This window comes from Brachycentrus maculatus, unplaced genomic scaffold, assembly GCF_059751285.1.
Source record: "Brachycentrus maculatus isolate JH-2025_06_01 unplaced genomic scaffold, ASM5975128v1 h1tg000381l, whole genome shotgun sequence".
Lineage (NCBI taxonomy): Eukaryota > Metazoa > Arthropoda > Insecta > Trichoptera > Brachycentridae > Brachycentrus > Brachycentrus maculatus.
Window position 1 is genome coordinate 197,486 of NW_028281130.1, and position 22,794 is coordinate 220,279.

The following is a 22,794-nucleotide window of genomic DNA, read 5'->3' on the forward strand; positions in this document are numbered from 1 at the left end:
TATTTTATACTTGATAAATGTATTTGCTTTCTTTCCGCTTATCTGCTATATACAATTTATCCTTTAACTAAAAACATTAAATCATAGAAAATAATTTCGTACCTAAATATCATTTTAAAATTTATTATCCTATCCGCAGTAAATAACTATAATTATAAAAAATACTTTTTTTTATTTAAAGTTGAAACTTTTGAACTATAATTGTTATCAGTTTAATTTATTAAGGTTTAAAAAAATCTTCTTTTACTTTTCTTTTTGTTCTTTCAATTGTTGAATGACTTTAATCACAAATTGGGATTTAGTATGAAATTATGATCTGTATTATAAGCACATATAAATCTTCTTATTTTAAAATATTAACAAATGCATATTGAATGCTTATCTTTTATTGCCTACATTATTATTTTGATAGTTTTGTAATATTTTTCTACTGATACTTCGATGACCCTATCTGCTCATTTCACTAAGTGGTTTAAAACAAATTATAACCAGCGTCACATGTCAATACTGTACCGTATTTACATACCCATATTCAAAGGTCAACTCGCACCCAATAAATTACTGTTCTGTGGTTACTTTTGACCACCTGACATGGTGTTAGGTAAATGTGACTCACCTCTTGAAAGTTTTAAACCAATATTCCATACGTCCAAACGCAAGCATAAAGTATTTGCAATATTGGTGAATCTTTAATTTTATTCTTGTGAAAATTTGTACTTGCGTATGTATAAATTATGATTTTCTTAAGATAAATGAAAATATAGAGACAAATCTAAGAAAAAGAAACAAAACTTTTTATTTCAAAAACAGTAAATAAAAACCAGTTTACGAATGCAAAATTTCAGTCAGATTTTTTATGCTGATGTTAACCAGTAAATCACTTAAGTGTTACTCTCATTTAATTCATTCTTATCATTTAAGTAGTAAATGGATTATTCTGTGGTAAATAAAACTTTTTGCAGTTACAATAACAGCAAAAATATCAATTAACAAAAAATAATAATGTCGGTTAGGATATAAAAGTAAAGAGAAAATGCAAAAAAATATTAAGAAACAAAAAAACATTCTTTCAAATTGTACAGATGGAAACAGCAAAATCTAATATTTCGAATACTGTAATGAAGCACCTATAATTTTGAGAATTACCAATTTTATTTGCGCCTATTCGATGCAATGCCCTATGCACCACTTGGTGTGGATAAGGGTAAGAAAAATATTTTTTAAATGTTCCTCGTAAAACATAACCATGACTTACTGTTAATCTTTGATTGAAACAATAATATTTTATTTTTAAAATATGTTTAAGACTTAAATAATTTGGTAACAACTGTATTTTCTAAATAGGATTAGACTTATTTCTCTGTGTTTTAATCACAATATAACAATCTGTATATAGATAATAATTTTACTTAAGAAATAATATTTTATATGTATTTTTATAATATAAATTATCTACCGATGTACTTGATTGTATATTGTAATGAAAGGATTATGATGGATTTTGTAAATAAGTACCTTATGTTGAAGTTTTTTTCTATGCGAACCCTGTGACGGATAGGGCACTTGATTAGAAAAAAAACAACGTTTATTTTGATCGTAAAGTTTTTTAATTTGACACTTCAGATTCCGGTCCAGGTCAACATGTAAAGACCTCATGCGTGCTAAAAATATAATTAAAGTATACATTCAACGAATAGAATGTGTAATATGCATGACATGTCAGGTTGCCAATTCACCTACATAAACAAATATTGCATCATGGTCATTCGTTGGCAACTCGAGTTGTGTGCATATTATCCTGTGTAGGTACCTTTTGCCATATATCTAACCACGCGGTGGTGATAAAACCAGTAATTATCAGATCCATGCTTGGGTTTGTAAGATTATTCAACTTCCCTCTCGATCCGCTGCCAAGATTCATTGCGTTACCACTTCTTAGGTGTAGTAACATAATGCAGCTGGAATTATAATAAAGCAGTCATTATATTATTTAACCGCACAAATCTTACAAACATTTTATACATAACGATGGTTTAAAATATTATATTAGTATTCACCTCGTCAGAAAGACTTCAACCGATACAACTCGAATAAGATGCCGTGTAATGGCCCAAATAACATATCCGAAGTACGGTTTTTTCCTCTACGAGTTAAAGAAAGCACCTCTTTTGTACGTAGTTCCCGAAAAATATACATTCGTTTACCTTAGAGTCTATAGTAAGACAAATATATTATATACATACATAATCATAGTGTTTTACCCCTGTAAAAGCTCTTATCCATAATATTATATGAACATTAGAATTTACCATTTTATTTTATAATAGAATCACCGGAAAGGAAATTACTGTCACATTCGACTTTTACAGACAGACAAAATTGTAAAAATGAACATAGGTAAAAGATAAAAATTCTGATTTTGAAATTAAATATCGCTTAATATTTATAAATTAAATTCGATCACTCTAAGAAATACTTACTAAATATATAAGGGTCGTTCAATAAGTCTACGAAATGTTGCCACTATTCATTTTGTAGTCACAGGTGTAAAACTTTATTCTATAAATCAGACAGTAAATATTGCTTGCTGACGCGATCCATCATTCTGGTTTTTTAAAATTTGAACAATATAATGTAGCAGTTTTTCACCATCACCAAGACAAGGCGCCGTTTCACAAATCAATGGATGCAATGGCAAAAATGTAGAAATTAGTCTTATTAATTTTTTTTTCGATCTACCCTACTCCCTAAACTACATAACACCTTTATGTGTGACTTTTTCCTACTTTTAAAATAAAAAAAATCGTTTTCCGAAAAGAAATTATCATTGAATGAGAATACAATCGCCGTAGTCAATGCGTACTTTTAATAATAACTTTTTTTTGTCTCAAATAAAAATACGAATATCAGTGAATCGAGTGTAGAGCTCTTAATTTTAATCACGTTGTGGAAAAAATCCAAAGAACGTCATTTAACATGCTTTATATCATATTTATTAAACAACCCACGTCTTTTAGTATTACATCAACGTTTTTGTTAGACTCTACTGATCATCATCATCAATGGCGCAACAGCTCGTTGTGAGCCCTGGCCTCACCAAACAAACCCAACTCCGTCCTGCTATATTCAAAATCGTTATGAATGTATTTGATTATGGTTTCGTAATCACTTGTTTTGGGTGGACATACGGACGATGAGTTTTTATAGAGATTTTTTACTTAAGTATTTATTTAATTGTACCCCTGACTGACACGAATTGCAGTACCGATCATCTTGCCTGTATATAATTAAAGATCAAGTTAGAATTGCGTCGATCTGAAACAGTATCCTATGCACCAGTGGTTCGGATAAGGACCAAAACAAGAAGAATTACACACCATTCAATCTGAGTATTTGTTCACTGTTTGACTCGTCATTTAATGTCTGGCTTGTGTCAAGACAACAGTAAGCTACTCATCAACAAACTGTCGACTTAATTAAAGCAACCTCACTCAAATCGGTTATGATTAATCTGTCTGCTATGAACCTTTGAGTTGTCAGTCTACACTACCCCGACATAAGTAAGCGAGATACACGGGTAATGAGGTACTGCTACAATCACAAGACTACAAAAAATCCATCGGTACTAAAATAAGTTCATCTCTACAGAAAATCATTTCTCGCTAGATTCGCAGAAGAAGAAAAAACTCCTTTCTGCTTATTTATTGATATATTAGTCAACATAAAAATGGATTACATATAATCCACTAAACGATCGTCACCTCGAACTCATATTTGGACATTGATGAGTTTACTGAACTCGATAGGTGAGTAAAGAGAAACAATTGACTGTGATTCACCTTACCAAATTTCAAATATTTTGGCAAATCGGTGAATAATGTTGCCATTAGTATTGTTAGCCTTGAAGCTTAAATGATCGTAGGATTGCCTGCTTACATATCAATAATCCAATCGGTAATACAAATTGTCCCCGACTCCCGACATTATAAACATGAACTTGTATACAGTTTGCAGCCACAAATCCAACTTTCTCATACGTAGTCGGATTAGTAACTTGTTTGTATTAAAATAAAACATTTCACTTTTATGTTTTACATATTATGCACTATACAAAACCACAGGATTTAATTAGAAGCATGTGAGATTCTGTTGTTATGTTTATAAAAATTAACAATAAAACCTTTCCCAAAAAACGGTTTTGTTTTTTTGTATCAATCACCAGTTATCTGGTTTTATATTAGTAATCTTTATTTATTTTAAAATGCAATTTAGTATTAATATATTATAGGGGGTTTTGTATAGTAAATATATAATGAATGCAGTCAGAAAGGCATGCATTTTATTTTTCTACATTACATGTGCAAAATTCATTAAAATGATGTAAATTTTCAATTAAAAATCTTCACAATTTGCAAAAGTAATTTACTAACAAGAAATATTTTATTGTTAACAATCAAATACTACAGAAATTAAGAGAAATCGCATTCAAAATATTGTAATAAAAGAAAAAAAACGTCACGTAGAAAAGATATTAATTTATGTAATTATGAAGATATATTTTTCATTTTTCTTATTTTAAAACAACAACAACAAAAATACGTTATAAAGGAAAATGCATCAAGTGAATCATTATGCATCTTACTACGAATTTTCGCGCGAAAATAATTTACAACCTACAAACACTTCTGCTCACACGGTTGAAGTTAGTTTCATATCATCAGCGTTATCTATAAATTTTAGCCAACATTTATATACTTTATTTCCTTTGAACAAATGTGTAAAACCGTTTCAAATGAGCTGATTTGCTTTTTTTGAAAGGCAGGTCTTTTGACATTTGAAAAAAATTATATTTGTAACCAGTTCAGTAAGTTTTCGTCAGAAATAAATTTTATTTAATATTTCGTATGATGTATTATAAATAATTCATTTTAGTATATTCCGCATATCCGACTCGTATAATCGTGTTATAATGACTGGATATTGTTGAAATCTTAAATCCGTTTCCATCGAAATTCATGTACTATGAAAGTATCGTACTGATTTCGGCGATTACAGTTTTTTTTTAAATCCAAGTTCACAGCTGATTTTTAAAGGGTATTAAATGATCTATCATTATAAGGATATATATATTTATATATATATATATATATATATATATATATATATATATATATATATATATATATATATATATATATATATATATATATATATATATATATATATATATATATATATATATATATATATATATATATATATATATATATATATATATATATATATATATATATATATATATATATCGTATCTTATTGAGCTCAGTGGTCATAATTAAATTATATTTCTTCGATAAATCGGACAAAAAATTAATCTCATATCCAAAGATTAATATTATTTATTTTTTATAATTTTTACCAGGTTAATTGCATATTTGTGATTCAGACGTGTGGATATTGAACTCAATAGGATTTTAATCGTATTTATTTATTCTAATGATGTGTTGTGAAGAGAACCCAGTTCGTATTATGTAAGATCATGTTTCTTCTATAATGTCTTGCCGATATGTGTTGTGAATAAATATGACACGAATTATTTCCCATTTTCAGAATTTTATTGCTTAAAGTTTCATGATTTATTTCCCAATATATTATTATCGTTTTAGGATAATATGGTACAAGGCTCCGAGTTGTCCAGTTGACACGCTGAATACATCGTACAGCATTACATCGAAGTACCCGTATAAAAATTCTTATTGAAATTCTGCTCACACCACCGTGCATCGCTCTAGCACCTAATAAAAGGAAAACGTCGACTAAGTTGCCAATAAATGCCTCGATACTAAAAAGTTAAAAGTTTCTGTTCCCTCCATGTTTAAAATTTCTATCGAGGTACAATTTCACAAATACATTATTTAATAGCGAAGAAAGATACAAATTATAGAAAATTCGGAATAAGAAATAATATTTTTACCTCTTTAAAAAAACGTATTATTAAATATTTTTATTAAATTGGATATTGAGAAACGTTGACAGCAGTAATATCATATAGTGTAATCTACATGTCAACGATAGAATGCCCTTACAAAGTGGACTTAATATTTTTTGTTTTTATAATTACTTACTTCGTGATTTACCATTTTATAATTAAATGTAACTTTGTTTTAAAATCACTATAAATTTATAGTGATTTTAAAATTAAGTGACATTTTAATTATATTATAATTTTCGTTTTTTATATAACACTTTTTTTACAATTTATATTCGTATATTGTAGGGAAATAGGGAATTCTAATGAGTTATGAAAAATGATTTTGTAGATACAGTTACGTTGTTTTTAAAAAACTACTTTATTATCCGATGTTTGGTTTATTTTAAAACATACGAAATTGTTTTTACTTACTTATATACGAGTACATTGAGCGAAATCAAAAGAATGTACTAATTTATAGTAATCTTCGTCGGTGAAAAGCCTTTAAAAGTCAAATTCCAAAGTACAAATAGGCGTATTTATAATTGCATATATAATACATTTCTGTTAAATAATTATACGTGGCGAAGCTAGAAGGTTATTTTTTACGAACATTTTCTTAATCAGGTGATACATACAGCTTTGGCGCAGTCAAGTATATACAATGTACTAATTGTAACAACAAAATCAACATTCCTTCAATTTATTACATTATTGTTACGTAATCAAATTTGATCGCATGTACATAAATACACACTGTCCCAGTCTCGTGTATCAATTAAAAACATGGAATATGTTAGTCGGTGTACCTAAAATTTAATATTAATTACATGTTAGAAACTGTATTGGAAAAATCATTTCATAGCTCAGTAAAAAAACGTCTAATATTTCTTTATATTTTACTCCATTTTAATAAGACAGGGGATAAAATGATATACATTTGTAAAATCTCAAAATATTTCAACAACTTCAATTACATTTTTAATAATGAAGAGCTTAAATAAGATTTTAACGAAATAGAGAAAATAATCATTTTAATTGTTGGATTGACATAATTTTTATTTTTGCGAAAACAAGGTCCCAAGAATTATAACATGAGGCTTGACGTTTTTAATTGCAGGAATATCTATACCCATGTATCATATGTTGTTCTAAGTAGTTATATTAATATATTACAACTTTTGTCCATTGGTGTTTTTTTCTAGATTTGCCTTACCGCGGTTTGGATTACTTCCGAGACTTGGGTTATGCCTTTTCTCATTTTGCTGATCAACGCTAGAAGAATTTTCCTTTACTCCTGAAAATTTTTAAGGTATCATATTTAACTTATTACTAACATTTAATACTATTGTTTGCTCTAATTTAAAGCATTTAATATGAAGAACAATGGAAAAAATCTTATTTTAATACCACACAAGCATAATATTACACAAGTAATTTTAGAAAAATTTTAAAAATTTAAAAAACACAAAGCTATTCTAGAATGGTTCTAGAATCCTTATGCAACTGGAGTATGTACTCCAACACACGTATTAAACATGTTTCTACTAGATACCTAGTTATTCTAAAGTTTATGTATAGTTTATAACAGATAGCAACAAATTTTACGTTATCATTTGATCTACAATTTATAAAATTTGAAAAGATTGACATGACAATAACTATAATGCAATGACATTAACTATTCCCTAAAGATATGTAATGTGCATTTTTTTTATTTATTACGTAAAAGCTTTCAACAACGATTTTCTGGCTGTTCAAGTTATCCATTGTACTTTTTCATATGAAATAATTGTGATTCACGGGAGAAAATCGCACATAATCAAACAGATGTTACTGACAATCTATATTATTGACATAATTTGTATTTCATATGATATTTTAGTATAATTCTGTATCGTTTTAAGTATTTTCACTATACGAATACAAGCTTATATCCGAATAAGAAATTTTAAGGTTTTGACAATATCTTATTGTTTGTGAATTTATAACTGCGATTTTATTGTATGACATTAATGATATTATTGATGTGACATGTACTAATTATCTATCTTAAATCAAAAGCAAAATTCCTGTTGTGTTACAAAAAATAATAGAAACTAGAAACCAAACTACCTCTCGCAATAATTCATTACCAAACTGAAAGTAGAACATATATATATTATATGATCATTACACCTGCTATTCGAATATTTGTTCAAAGACAATGAATCACTAAATTGCCATTTAAATATCAAAGGCTCAAAATATTATACAGAATGCCATCTACAACACATTATATATGTATGTACGTTAATATAACATATAAATAAATAAATATATGTTTATATATATATATATATATATATATATATATATATTATATATATATATAAATATATATGTATATATATATATATATATATATATATATATATATATATATATATATATATATATACATATATATATATATATATATATATATATATATATATATATATATATATATATATATATATATATATATATATATATATATATATATATAAATATATATATATATATATATATATATATATATATATATATATATATATATATATATATATATATATATATATATTTATATATATATCTATATATATATATGTATATATTTATGTATGTATTAGAAAATATAAGCAAGTTTTCTAAAATCGGCATGGTGTAATATTTTACTGAAAAATATCACACCTCATAACTATTAGTGTTTAAGTATGCATTATTATTAAATCATCCACAATAAAACAATAGGACATCAAATAAAGTTACATGAATAGATTTGTCGTTGAAGATTTTTACAGTGAGCTATTTGTGCGGAAAAGAACCTTGGAACAGAAATGGTAATATGTGACCTGCTTAAATTTGTAATCAGCCTGTGGTGCGTCAAAAATCACTAAAATTATACGGTTTAGTGAGAAAAATAAACAATAAAAAATAGTGAAATTCAGATGCTAATTAGTGGATTAATCTGCACAATCCGAGTGTGTATGAATATTTATATTTTCCAGTGTATTCTGTAATGTTCTAAATCAAACCGATTTCATTGCTGCAATTAGAAGAATGAGTAACTTTTGTCATTTTTCTTTATCGAAATAACGTAACGGTAAAACCTTGAATAAATGTTTTTGAAAAAAACTCGAGCCTTCCACATCAGTTTTCTTTGTTCATTGCCGTAAATAATTTAGTTACAATAAATAGGTACAGACTACTTACCTCTATTTAAATCAATTAGTTACCGACCTTTAACTACTGCTTAGCACGTATTCATATTTACCTTTAAAATTTAACCTTACAGCGAAAATATCACACATAATCACTTCTTACATCCTACTTAATATCATAATTTTCTTTATCAAATTACCGTCGCTCTAGACCTACATATGTGTCAAAAATCAATAGCGAATACAGATTTCAATTAGGTGAGTGGGTGAGGACGGCCTGACCGTTATTTTTTTGTAATATGGACTTTTCGTAATGATATTGAATTTCAATGTGATTTGTGAATACGTTAACTATATTTACGTTAGTATTTTTAACGGACCAGAAAGCGCCGAGATTAATAACGTAGACTAGAACCCCTTTTGTCCGCCCTTCGGCTGGTCCGTCACTCTTGTTTATCCAACGTGCTGGAGCTTGTCGAACAAAAACTGTATTTTTTTAAAGTAATATTTTGCTATGGGCTACCTTAAATTTTTATATGTTTGTATTATTATAACTATTATAACTAATTAGTGTTACTCTTTTTCCGTAATATTAGCAGTTTTTGTGTGGTTTATTGCAATGTTTTTATATAAAGAATAATACATTCAGTCATTTTTTTTAGAGACTTCGATCAATGTATATTTTTTAATATTCTTGATTTTTTTATCAAATTCAAAATAATATTTATTAAAAACATCACTTGTTCTCACTGTTGGTAATAAACATGTATTTTAGAATTCTGATTCTACCAAAATCATGTTTGAAATCTAAATTAAGTTAATGTAAATCTTATGTACATAGTTGATGCGGTATTAAAAAATAACGGAAATTTTAATGACGTAGAGTTGTAAATGTTACATAGCTAACCAGTTTATCGGTACAGTAGAATGCAACTAGTAATGAGTAACGGCTACCTACATAATAGGTACCAACCTACATTGTTCGGTCAACCATAATCGGGGAAAGTCGTGTAGGTATATTTTATTTTATCTATATCTATATATATATATATATATAGATATATATGTATATGTATATATATATATGTATATATATATATATATATATATATATATATATATATATATATATATATATATATATATATATATATATATATATATATATATTTATAGGTATATATAAATATATGTACTATCAAAACGAACAACCCCCTACGCGAATACGTCAAAGATAATTGTAATAAAAGATTACTTAAAGGGTTTAACTTTTTTCACGAAAACATTCATCTTTTTTCTCGTTGTGGGGTTTTTGTTATCGATATAAGAAAAATTCATTTTCTTTCTGAAATATTTCAAGTAACACTTTACTTGAGATTGCTTTCACACTAAACATAGCGTCTCTGGTTCGATACTCGTACCTAGGATTATTGAAATAAATTACAAAGATATGAAATGTGTTAAAAATTATAGATTACCTTAAACACTTGTCTGCATAATCTCCTGTGGACTGACGTATCAATCAGAATCGACCACCTTCCTTTTATGTAATCAGCAATCAAGTTACCCTCTGCTATATACACCATTCAGTGCGGATAATTGTCTGTAGAAGAAGAAAAAGAAAACATTTACATAAAAGTGTACGCGCTACGCGAGTTATGTGGAACAGTTCTTCGTACGGTTCTTCCTCGTTCACACTCTAACCTAACGGAATCTCATAATAATTGGCATTTTAAGAAAAAAATCTTACCTAATTCAATATTTTGAAACAACATTTTTTTGATTAAGTATCATGACGTTATACTTTTAAACAAAAATATTTATCGTTGTGTTTATATTACGTATAGGCCAGCCAACCGGCGCCATGACCCCTTCTTCGTGATAATCGCTTCCGGTTATTTTGCAAAACAGCATTCCGAGGTTTCAAAAAAATATCAACATACTTATTCTTGATCCGTAGCGAGCTTTCATTAATTACAAAAAAAACATTTTGTTTACGCTTACCACTGTAAGCAAAATTACATAATTACACTTGCCCCAAATTATACACACCTAGTCATAAACATTTATCACAGTAAAGCTGTTATCTTATGCCCATATGGAGAGAATGTGCTTACGTACTATAAAATATATTCAAGCATATTTATACTTAATTAAGCTGCTTTTGTATTTTAAAAATATATATATTGTTAGACTATGTTATTTTTTGTTTCGAAAAATATTTACAGAAATTTATTCCACTGAAAAAAACCTTTGCCAACAATTCTCAAACCGACAGGCGACATTTGAGTAATTTGCAATATCTTAAATGCTTTTTTTCATTTATTTTTTAAATCATAGATTAGTAGATAAAAGTAGACGTTTTTCAATAAAAAAGTAAAAATATTTAGCATTGCTTTTTATCATTGTTAATTCTTAAAGTTTATTGATTGAAAATAATACGGTGCGGATATCGTAAAAATATCGTATTTTACTTTCTAACTTTCTAGCTTTCTTTTTAATATCGTCTTATAAAGTTAAAATATTGTGTGCTATTAAAATGCTTTTGAAATTTTTGGACATTTTCTGTTCTCTTTTTAGAAAATTATGGAACGAATAAAAAAATAATTTAAAAGAATATAACTGTGACTGTTGCAAAACTTACTATATATATATATATATATATATATATATATATATATATATATATATATATATATATATATATATATATATATATATATATATATATATATATATATATATATATATCTATATATATATATATATATATATATATATATATATATATATATATATATATATATATATATATATATATATATATATATATATATATATATATATATATATATATATATATATATATATATATATATATATATATATATATATATATATATATATATATATATATATATATATATATTATATATATATATATATATATATATATATATATATATATATATATATATATATATATATATATATTTATATATATATATATATATATATATATATATATATATATATATAAGTATATATATAATAATAATTCTCTAGTTTCTAATTTACAACATAAATAAAATTTTAACAGGCGACGATTTTTTTAAAGTCCAAACTGCGTGTGATATATAAAATATAATCCAAAATTGATCTGATAAAAATGTACGACACTGATAAAAATACGAATACGTATTTTCTTAGTACGAAATATTTATTTTCCTTAGATAACATAGGTAACTAGTATTTACTCTACTTTTCTGAATTAATCATCGGCCCGAGATGTTAAATAATACCTTTATTCCGCTTGTGCATTGGGAATCTGATGTAATAAGTCGGAAGAAATCAAGACTACCGGTTGAGAGCACATTACTATAGCAACATAAGTACGTGTACGTGTTGCTGCAGTAAGTACGGAGTAGTAAGGAAACACTGCTGCGGTACTTGGCGTACTCGTACCTTCTGCTTATTTCGAAAGGGCTTTCTAGTTTAACTTTTTCAAGCTCATCGAGAAAACAACATTCCACATTGGTTCCGACTGAAATAATAAATTATCAATTATCTTTCAATGAACTGAAATTCGTTCAATTTGTTATACATAGAACCATCAGCGTTTTTCTTCTTTCGGCAAAATCTATTTTATTTTTGTTAACATTCACAGATATTAATGAAAATGTCGCTCTTGGTACCGGTACCTAGCAGGGGATCCTAAACTGTTGATGAGATTTGTAATTCACATCGTTGAAAATTTCTCATCGAACGCAATGGGGGGGAAGAAAATTAAAATCTTTTACTCTGAGTTTTTTTTTCTTACCCAACATAAATTTTCCAAAACCCCCTTTCTGGCCATCAGGGCATTTACGCCTTTTTATTATTTCAAGGAAGACAATATCACTCAATTTGGGAATCGCTGACTCATACTATGTGAGCTTGTGCACGGCACGGAATTTCACCGTCCGGAAGTCCAGTCTTAAAAAATAAAACCGACTACGACAGTTTAGCGTGATCGAATTTACGTGTAATGTGTTCACGCACTGATCAAGGGCACCGATCCGAAGAAAGATGGACAAAAGGACAGGCCAATCCAAGCCAATCATCGTTTTAAAACGCTAACTGACGTGCGGGACGATAAAATTCCGTGTAATTCCGTGTAGTGGACAAACGCCCTATGGGCATTAATTTACCGTAAGTAATTTTACTGACGGCCCTAATGATTTTAACAGTACTATTTATATGCTAAATTTTGTTTAAAAAAAAAACAAAACAACTTAAAAATAAGTATGAAACTTAAAATTAAAAGATTAAATTGGATGGCTTATCGGTGAATCAGCGAGTATATATGAGGAGATACATGAACGTTATAGAAGCAAAGATGTTTGCAAAAGATAGCATGGTGTGGCATTCTCTATCCCATTTGTCTACCCCTGCAAAGAAGTGGCGTAACGATTAGATAGTCAATTTGAACAATAGTTGAGTTTAAAATTTTTTTAAAAAGTCGTGAAAAGTTAAAAAATTATACGAAGAGTAAAGCATGTACTAGCGCATATGTTTATGGTGTTTTTTTAGAGGTATGCAAATTCAAATTTCCCGCATTAAATTGATGGTGGCACCCGCCGTGTGGCATGTTGTGTTATATTGTTGAAATCACAGCTCTGTCACATCAATGCCATTCAACTGAGGTACGAAGAAGTCAATAACCATGGTCCTGTAGCCTCTGCATTGACCGTAACATTCAGGCCGGCATCGTCTTTAAAAATATGGGTCAATGATTCCACCTGCCGATAAAGCACACCAAATAATGACTTTTAATAATAATAAAGGCTTCTGGGTTTTATCCACTCCAAATTCGGCAATTCTACTTAGTGACAGCTATTTCACCAAAAATGTGTCTCATCGGTAAACAAATTTTTGCGTTGAAAAAGAGGATCAAGCTGAATATTGTTTTCCCCCGTGCACAGAACCTACGACGCGTATAATGGTCATTCAGTCTATTCAAAGTAAAATGGCAAAACGTATTGACTACAAATCAACTGTCAGCTGTCAAATAAATATATATAAAAATAAATATATATATATATATATATATATATATATATATATATATATATATATATATATATATATGTGTATATATATATATATATATATATATATATATATATATATATATATATATATATATGGTTTGAAGTTTCTGACAAATAACCTTTCAAAACAGTATTTCTTAATAGAAAACCCAGCAAAACAACGAAAATTTATGGACTTAACTAAACAAGAATTATTGTAGGTATCTAAATATAAATAAACGTACCTATGTGTATTGTGGAATCAAAGATTCTATGATTCATTGCAGTAGTTTGACTCTCATAAATATCAAGAAAAGGTTACGTAATATATGCAGATTATCTATGTTATGTGAGCAAGACAAAATTGTTATGATATTCGTTTCAGAGAAAAGTCTTCGCTTCACTTCTTGCTGCAGTCACGCCATGCATATATTCAAGAAACACAATCATTATTTACATTAACCTTACAACAAATATTCCAAACCATATCATTTGCACTGAGCCAAAATACTAAAACTATCTGTGGATAAGCCTTGTGAAATTTCAGTCAAAATACCACTGAACTCGAACATTTCTCAGTTTTACATTACAATTTTTTTTTTCAGAAAAAATATTATGCACATATTCATGTTCATATTCCCATTTTAATAACTCCATCAAATTTGGGATATCTATAAAATAATGTAAAATCCATCGTCTCCCTACATAATCGTTAATAAAAATAAATCTCTTAAACTCCATTACGACAAGCCCCTTTTATTTTTGTACCGATAATTTATTAAAAAGGTGATAATAAAAAAATAACAAAAATAAAAAGTTAAGTTATTATTAACAGATGAATATTCTTTAAACTACTAAAGACCAGTCATTACTAAATGCATGTCGCGTATTTGAACGCGAACGGTAAAACTTGATTTTTTCTGCGTTAAAGTTATCATGATATCTGTAATCCTGAATTGAATTTGATACGAATTGAAATACGCCTACTTAACCAACATCTTTAAAAAATCATAAATTCATCAAGAGCTGAATGATTGATTTGAATTTATATTATTAAATCGATGTATGATTATCAGATGTGATGGTGAGATTTATTAATAATCATAATTTTTATTATACCCGGATTAATTATCCGGATGATATTAAATTGTAAACATTTAGGGAAAAATTACAAAACATTAATAAATTCAATGTACTTGTGATCATACATACAAAAAATAATCGGTGAGAATAATATGAGCTTTGATACTTTGAAATTATTGAACTTTAAACAAACATTCACATCAAGTATTTAAATGGTTTTAAATGTATATTTTTAACTGTTTTTTAACTTAACTTAAAATTTAGTTCAAGGCCTTTATTATAATATTTACCTACATTAGTACGTATAATACATACAATAGTAAGCTCGCATATTAAATTTTCTATTAACGTCACGTAAAAATACTCAATTTAATAATAAAACTTTATATTTTGACATCTTTAATTAAATATTTAATACACAAGGTTATCTGGAATTTACATTGATTCTTTGGCTGGCTGAATTCAAAATATCATTTTAAATAAACACAATTTCATGCAATAATAAACTCATAATAATATAATTAACATTACAAAGTATTTACGCACAAATAAATTTTCAATATTTGTAAAAAAAAATAAAAGCTACTATAAGTACTATTATGTTGATTTTTACATAAGTACTATTGATGTTGATTTTTTTTAAAGATTTTCATAATATAATAATTAAGTTCCAAAGACATACTTTACCTATTGATGCATCCTGTCAGTAATCAAATAATTACAGAACTTCAAATACACAAAAACACTTAATAATACTACATTATTTATTTGTACTTCAGTAAAACTAAAACTATGATTAATGAAATCCAGACAGGCTTAAATACATTTTTAAATGCAACAAAAAAATATATACAAGTGTCATATTTACCAGAAAACTTATAATTTTAAACAACTTTTAATATATCACTTATAATAATATCACTTTCCTGATAAACAGGATATTTTAGATATTTATTTATACTTCAAGACTATCGAAATATTTTGCAACCTCATATACAACTTTAATCTTTAAATAATGATCATAAAAACAACTAACGAATAAGTGTTCTTAAGACTATTTACATTACATGTCTTCTTGTTCTAGACCTTTACTTGAAGCGAACGAGAATAAATTATTACAACGTTGTCATATATTGACGTATCGTCGGCTCAATCCGTGAAGTGTCTAACTCCATTCAGTTTACTTTGGAGATGCAAGTATAAAACGTTTTGTTTTAAACATCAAATGGAATTTATCAATTCTAAAAATACGCTTTCTAGTATTTCTTCATATTTATAGAACACGAAAAAATGGATTTTTTAAATCAACAATTTCACTTGGTGGTTAAATTAGAATGTATATATTCTCTCCTGCAAATTTTTTCCAAATGGAGTTAAAAGGTTTACGGATTAAGTCGATGATATATTTTAATTCATCAATGTGTATACTTGGTAAATATTGTAAAATATTGAAGTTAATGCAAATATGATCAGTGTTTACAGCAATACTGATTCTTCCGTTAGCTTATTATATCTTCCGCCTTTTTATTCAACTCGTGAAGAAATAATGTCGTCGGTCACAATAAATTATCATTAGAATAATTTTGAAAAACTTTGTTGACTATAACTAAAATATTGTTTTTAACCACTTCAATTTTGGTACTTTTCTCCAATATGTAAACCATTTTCATTTTCAGGGATAGATATGTGCAGATCATCCAGTCAGTTTGAAATCGCCCCGGAAAAGCAGACAATGTATAATATAATACATTCTGCCCCCGTAGTGTAGTGGTCAGTGCTTTTAGCTACCATGCTGGAGGTCCCGAGTTTTCTCAGGGGGGAAAATAAATATTGGTTATTTTACTCTTATATTTATTTAATATCACCTTGCCTTCATGCAATTAACGATCTAGATAACACTGCGTCGGTACGATGCAGTGCCCTGTGCACCATTAGGTGCGGATAAGGGTTTAAAAAATACATTAGTCATCTTTTATTTTCCAAATAATTTTAGTTTTTGATATTTATTTTAGAAGCTCAATTCTCATTTATTTTATGTACGTATATGGATATTACTTACCTTAGTGTTCATAAAATAAAATCAATTCTCTGCAATCGAGAATTATATGCTAGAATTGAAAGTCCTAGAATATTGTATGTACTTGGCTAATAGTTTCCTTTAGATGTGAAACCTAAGCCCTCTAGGAAGGTGAAAAAAGAGGTCATGGGAATGCGTTTGTATCGAAGGATGTTACGTTTATCTTGGACGTACCAAAAGGCGAATGAAGAGGTAATTGGGAAACTCGCTCATTATCTACTTCAATCAACCGTATGAAAATTAAGTAGAGGAGACTGAGGTCCAAAGTACCTTTTTTACATTTGTTATATACTGATAGTGTATCGATAATAATCAATTGTGACCGTTAAAAATCTACATTCTTTCTGAAAAAAATATATAAAAACAAATACACGAAATATTTTCAAGCAAAACGATTTTTTAATATTTTCCTTCAAGTTTTTTGAAACAATTATTATTTTACAACGAAAAAATTTCCTGTGTTGATGCGTTGTTCTTTCAAAATTCACCTCATTAACTTTTAGTAATAAATATATAAATTACTTTTTATGTACTCTTTCAACACGTAACGAAAGTGGATTTCTTTAATATTTTATTAGGTACCTCAAAAGATAACATCTTATGCAAAAACATACTTTCATGACATAAATAATGGTGTTTATTTCATTGTAGGTTACATCGTTCTTTTTTCATTCCTTTCGAGCTATTTACATCACGAGCATTCACTTAAACATTCCAGAGCATAACGTAATATCTAATTTCTTAAATAAACCTTTTTTATATGTCACGACATTTCAAAGCATTCAGTGCGTGGCTTGGTGGATCCGGAAGTAGTATTTGTGTACGGAAATAGACGATGCAATCTCATTACCTCGTAAGCTTACCGTGAGTGAACCTATTTCTGTGTCTAGTGACTTTTCGACAAACCAAACAATTGCTAGTCACAAAACCTAAATTGAAGTTGAAAAGTAAAAGGCTCAAGTAGATCAATGAATAATGAAGTCAAGAATTAAAAACTGTAGAATGGTGATTGTTTTAAATACTAATTATTTAAAAACACAACGATTAATTTATAACACAACGAAATACTCGTACTAATCTGTAAACAACCCACCTTCTACTGTCACCTGTCAATTTTTATAAGCAATATTTTTCCTTTCTAATATTGGTCAGAAATTTGAATGATGAATGAATATGAAGAAACAAATATATGCCTATACGTTTATCAAAAATACAATTTGTAATGACGTAAAATATGTTTTTATGTGGTATATTAACATATTTCTTTATCTTAATTTTTGAGTATTTTCTTTTCATAAAATCAATCGCCAACTTAAAAATATGTTAGATTCTGTTTTTTAGGACATGGATATTGAGCGATAGTACTTTACAAGAGGAAATGATAATTGTAAATGGATAAGAGTAGGATGCGGACCTGTAAGCATTTTCTTAATCCCTTTTTTGTACACATATTTCGTTAGGTCAACTTAACATGTTTGTGGAGTGCAAGCAATAGAAAGCCTTAATGGTAGGTGCACGATTATTTATGTTTAAAACACAACCTGCATAAAAAATAAAACCATTTTTTGTATAAGTATGTGTGTATTTTTTGTAGTTTTTAAAATTATTTCTATCTAAATTTTGAGGTAGCTAAAAATATATGATTTTTTGTAAGCTACAAGCATTGATAACTTTGTGGTATTGTAATATAACACTCTCCTTATCATTCATCGTTCACTTTGTGTAATACCAAAGAGCGGTATTACACAAAGCCAACGATGAATAATAAGAAGAGTGTTAAAAATATATGAAATTAGAACTGCATTATTGAAATTAAAATTATGTATGTATTATTTTTTGACATCTCATCAAAGATGAAGAAGAATATGGAAGTCTGGGCATTTACGGGGCTGACGACCGTCATCGGCTGGTTTAAGTGATCATTTTACACACGTGTAACATTCACCAATTCTACCCATTATTGACAACCACACTACTCAAATTCTTGGAAGTTCTTTATACATGAACCAATTTAGAAACCTTGTTCTTCAATCACTAGAACTTCACTAGAGACATCTATTGGTGAGATGTAAAGAAGCTTTTTACTAAGCAGAAACTCTTATATTAATATGTATGTATATTCGCTTTTGATAATTAAGTAAATTTTTCACGAATAAGTAAAAAGTTTGAGGATCCCGTTATGTTTTACGAGTTTTTTAATGTACATTTTCTACGGCTGGTTTATTTTTTCTCCAAATAAAGTACCTGCTTCTACTTGATAATAAATTAAATCTCTAAGAATGTAGAGATTGCGAGGGAATGCTTTTGGTGAAAGTAATTGCCAATCAATGTATAAATACATTAATTAATATTACTGATTCACGAGACGAGCGGAGTGACAAGCACCACATACGCAAATCAGGTGAAGGGAAAAAATAACTAGAATCAGTTCCATTTTAACGTAAAAGCTATGGAGCAGTGATTCCCAACCTGAGTGGCTTCGCCCCCCTTGTACGCTTTTCTAGGTGTGAACATATTTTTTTAAATATCTATGATGCTCATTACGTCCTTATAACGTATAAAAGATAACATTATGGCGATAGTGTTTACTTATAAAAATAATACAATCGTAAAGCCGGATCAAAAAGGACCAAGAGAAAAGAGGATCGTATGAATTTGTTTTTTTTTTAAATATGAGTTTTGTCAAATACCTTGCACACATGTTTACAAAAAAACAAAGTAAAAAAACTTTCAAGTGAGAACGGCTTAAATGATACATGTTACACAGTTTACAAAATGATCACTTAAAGCAGCCAACGACAAGTTGTATGAGCGTTTTTTTTATTATTTGGTATCAAAATTTGTGTTAGTAAAACTGCTAACGTGCTGTTCTGATACGTTATCAATATTGGTAATTGCGTTCGCCGTGTGCAGATGGCGCTACAATCATTCCCAGTAAGCTTTCAAAAGTGCGCCCTGAGTTGACAAGTTACTTTTCACCTCGTGTAACGAAATCTGCCTAAAATGTGAACCGATATTAAAATTTCACTCTCTCTTCTCATCCAATTATCGATTATCGAATCGCTGGCTAAGAAATTTACTTCAATTTAACCTAATGCATAAAACATTTTTAGTGTGTCCAAATAAATCACAAATCTGGATTATCTCCAATTATTGGGAGTTGCTTTTCATGTTATTTTTTGATATCTCAACATAGATGAAGAAGAATATGGAAGTCTGGGTATTTACAGAGCTTAAGATGAGGGCTGTGGAGTCAGAAAAATAACACGACTCCGATTCCTATATTTACCAACAACACGACTCCGACTCCGTGACTCCGACTGAAAAATGCTAAATTTTATCAGGTTGTTTCCTACCTTAGTTGACTTAATGCATTAAATAGATCTTGGTGACTCACCATATTGGCGCGACTTGCGCCTACTAGTTTAATATTCGTGCACGATATACATTCATTATAACAATTCAAGTATTAAAATTTTAACGTTTTTAAAAGTCCTAGTCGCTCATTTTTTACGACTCCCACTCCGACTCCGACTCGAGCCCAAACACCGCGACTCCGACTCCAACTCCGACTCCAACTCCACAGCCCTGCTTACGAATCTAAATAGGCTTAGCCTTTGACGGTCGTAAGCCCCGTAAGCCCAGACTTCCATATTCTTCTTCATCTATGTTCAGATGTCAAAAATATAATATGACTAATCCTAAATCTTCAAAATTGAACGGCTGAAATTTTAATAAATAAAATGATTAAGGAAATACTCATTTATGACCACAGGTTGATGATACGCAAGTAATCTTCGGTATCGAGCATACATAATCACCAGGGTCGACTCAGACAACAGTGTTGGTAACAACTTACCAAAAATATGTAAACGTGCAGTATTTATAAATCATGCGCCAAAATACCACAATGCCGTATTTCGATAAGTGAATTCGGAAAATAAAAATGACAACTGAAATTATTAGTTTTCAGGAAATAAAAATAAAATTAAACAGAAATAGAATTTGAAATATGAAGATCATTTTACGTAAGTTTTGTACTGACGTTTCTTGGTGGAACTGCATTTTATATTACAAAATAAGATTTTTGATTTTACCCTTTTTTTATTAGTGACCGAGTTTTGTCGTTACCGACATCATCAGATTGGTTCTCTTTGTAATTATATCATATTTTTTTCACTGTTCAAATAAAATAAATGGGGAAAAAACTATATAAGTTAGTTGTTATTTAACAATATAAAGTAAGTAAATCCCTTACACCCTCTAAGTGAAAAAACCCTATTGATACATGATATTTTGGATCGTGGCAATAGGTGCGTACTATTACTGTGCACACATATTATGTAGGTCTTGATCAACGCGTACATTAAAAACCATGACCTTTATTATCAAATATTCACAGCTGAGCCATAAAATACATACATCCACAAAATACATACACACGCATATAAGAATAACAAGTTCTTCAACGGTATTCGACGGATAAATTACGTAACGTATCAAGAATAACGTTATACCAGAATCAAAATAATAATGTCTTTTCTTAGATTCTTTAGTCTAGTCTTAGTGATAACGTCTTTACGATCATGTACATACTAAAAGTACAACCGACAATGCCGACGAATACAAATTTAGAAAAAATGTTTACAGCTCGTTTATGTCGTTTATTACATTTAAAAATATTATTTGTAATTAAAACGTCGTCGTTAAATTAATTTGGTTAACAATTATTTTTGTTACTTTAAGAGGCAATAATTTTGAAACGATAGGAAAATAAATGAGAACATTAATTTCATTATTTATCAATTTTTAACAAAATTTCCAAAACGCTTCAAAAATATAATGAAAGTAATATTTTCGATTTTATTAAAAACACATATTCGATTAAGCAGAGATACAACAAAAAATTTAATAAAAGCCGTTGCTTTATTATATGACATTACTAGACTATCGCAAATGTTTGTTATTTGGTACTCTTTGACTCCAATTATATTATTTAACTGTCCAACACACAAATTATTACTAGCGTTGACTCTAACATTATGTACACAGACCCACTCCTATCCACCTATTCCATCTGCCGCGAATTGAACACATATTTTTATATTCAGTATCATCTCTTCATACATATAATTACTCAATGGTGATGATAATCAACGGATAAAGGATATACGTTTTTTATGTTAACAATATGCATGGATGAACTCAGACAGTGGTATAAATTCGCCGAGCGCACAGCGTCAGCCGTATCACAAACTTGACCACTCAGTTTTAAGTAAGTGCCATGAACATTGCTAATTAAAGTTTTTTTTTTAATCCACTGCTGATTAAAAATTATTTCAATTTTCTTTGTCACAATTTAGGCTCATTGTGCCTATACTATTTCAAATTAATTGATATTTTATGA

At 28.4% G+C, this 22,794-nt stretch overlaps 1 protein-coding gene and 1 long non-coding RNA gene across 4 annotated transcripts in view; one reads left to right on the forward strand and one right to left on the reverse strand.

Moving 5' to 3' along the window:
* LOC148303182 (pancreatic triacylglycerol lipase-like) overlaps positions 1-22,794 on the forward strand; it is a 40,921-nt gene that overhangs the window by 484 nt on the left and 17,643 nt on the right. For 2 of the 3 annotated variants that reach the window (XM_088270383.1, XM_088270385.1), the window contains exon 2: positions 7,176-7,282. The gene's annotated coding sequence lies outside the window, so the exon portion shown is untranslated. Of the gene's footprint in view, positions 1-7,175; positions 7,283-22,599; positions 22,663-22,794 lie in introns of those variants that run through there. The other variant, XM_088270384.1, reaches the window with a different exon arrangement.
* LOC148303183 (uncharacterized) lies at positions 32-16,373 on the reverse strand. Its single transcript, XR_015838509.1, has 3 exons — positions 16,179-16,373; positions 10,634-10,758; positions 32-1,958 (listed from the first exon to the last, which is right to left on the reverse strand). It is a non-coding gene; the product is annotated as an uncharacterized LOC148303183 (long non-coding RNA).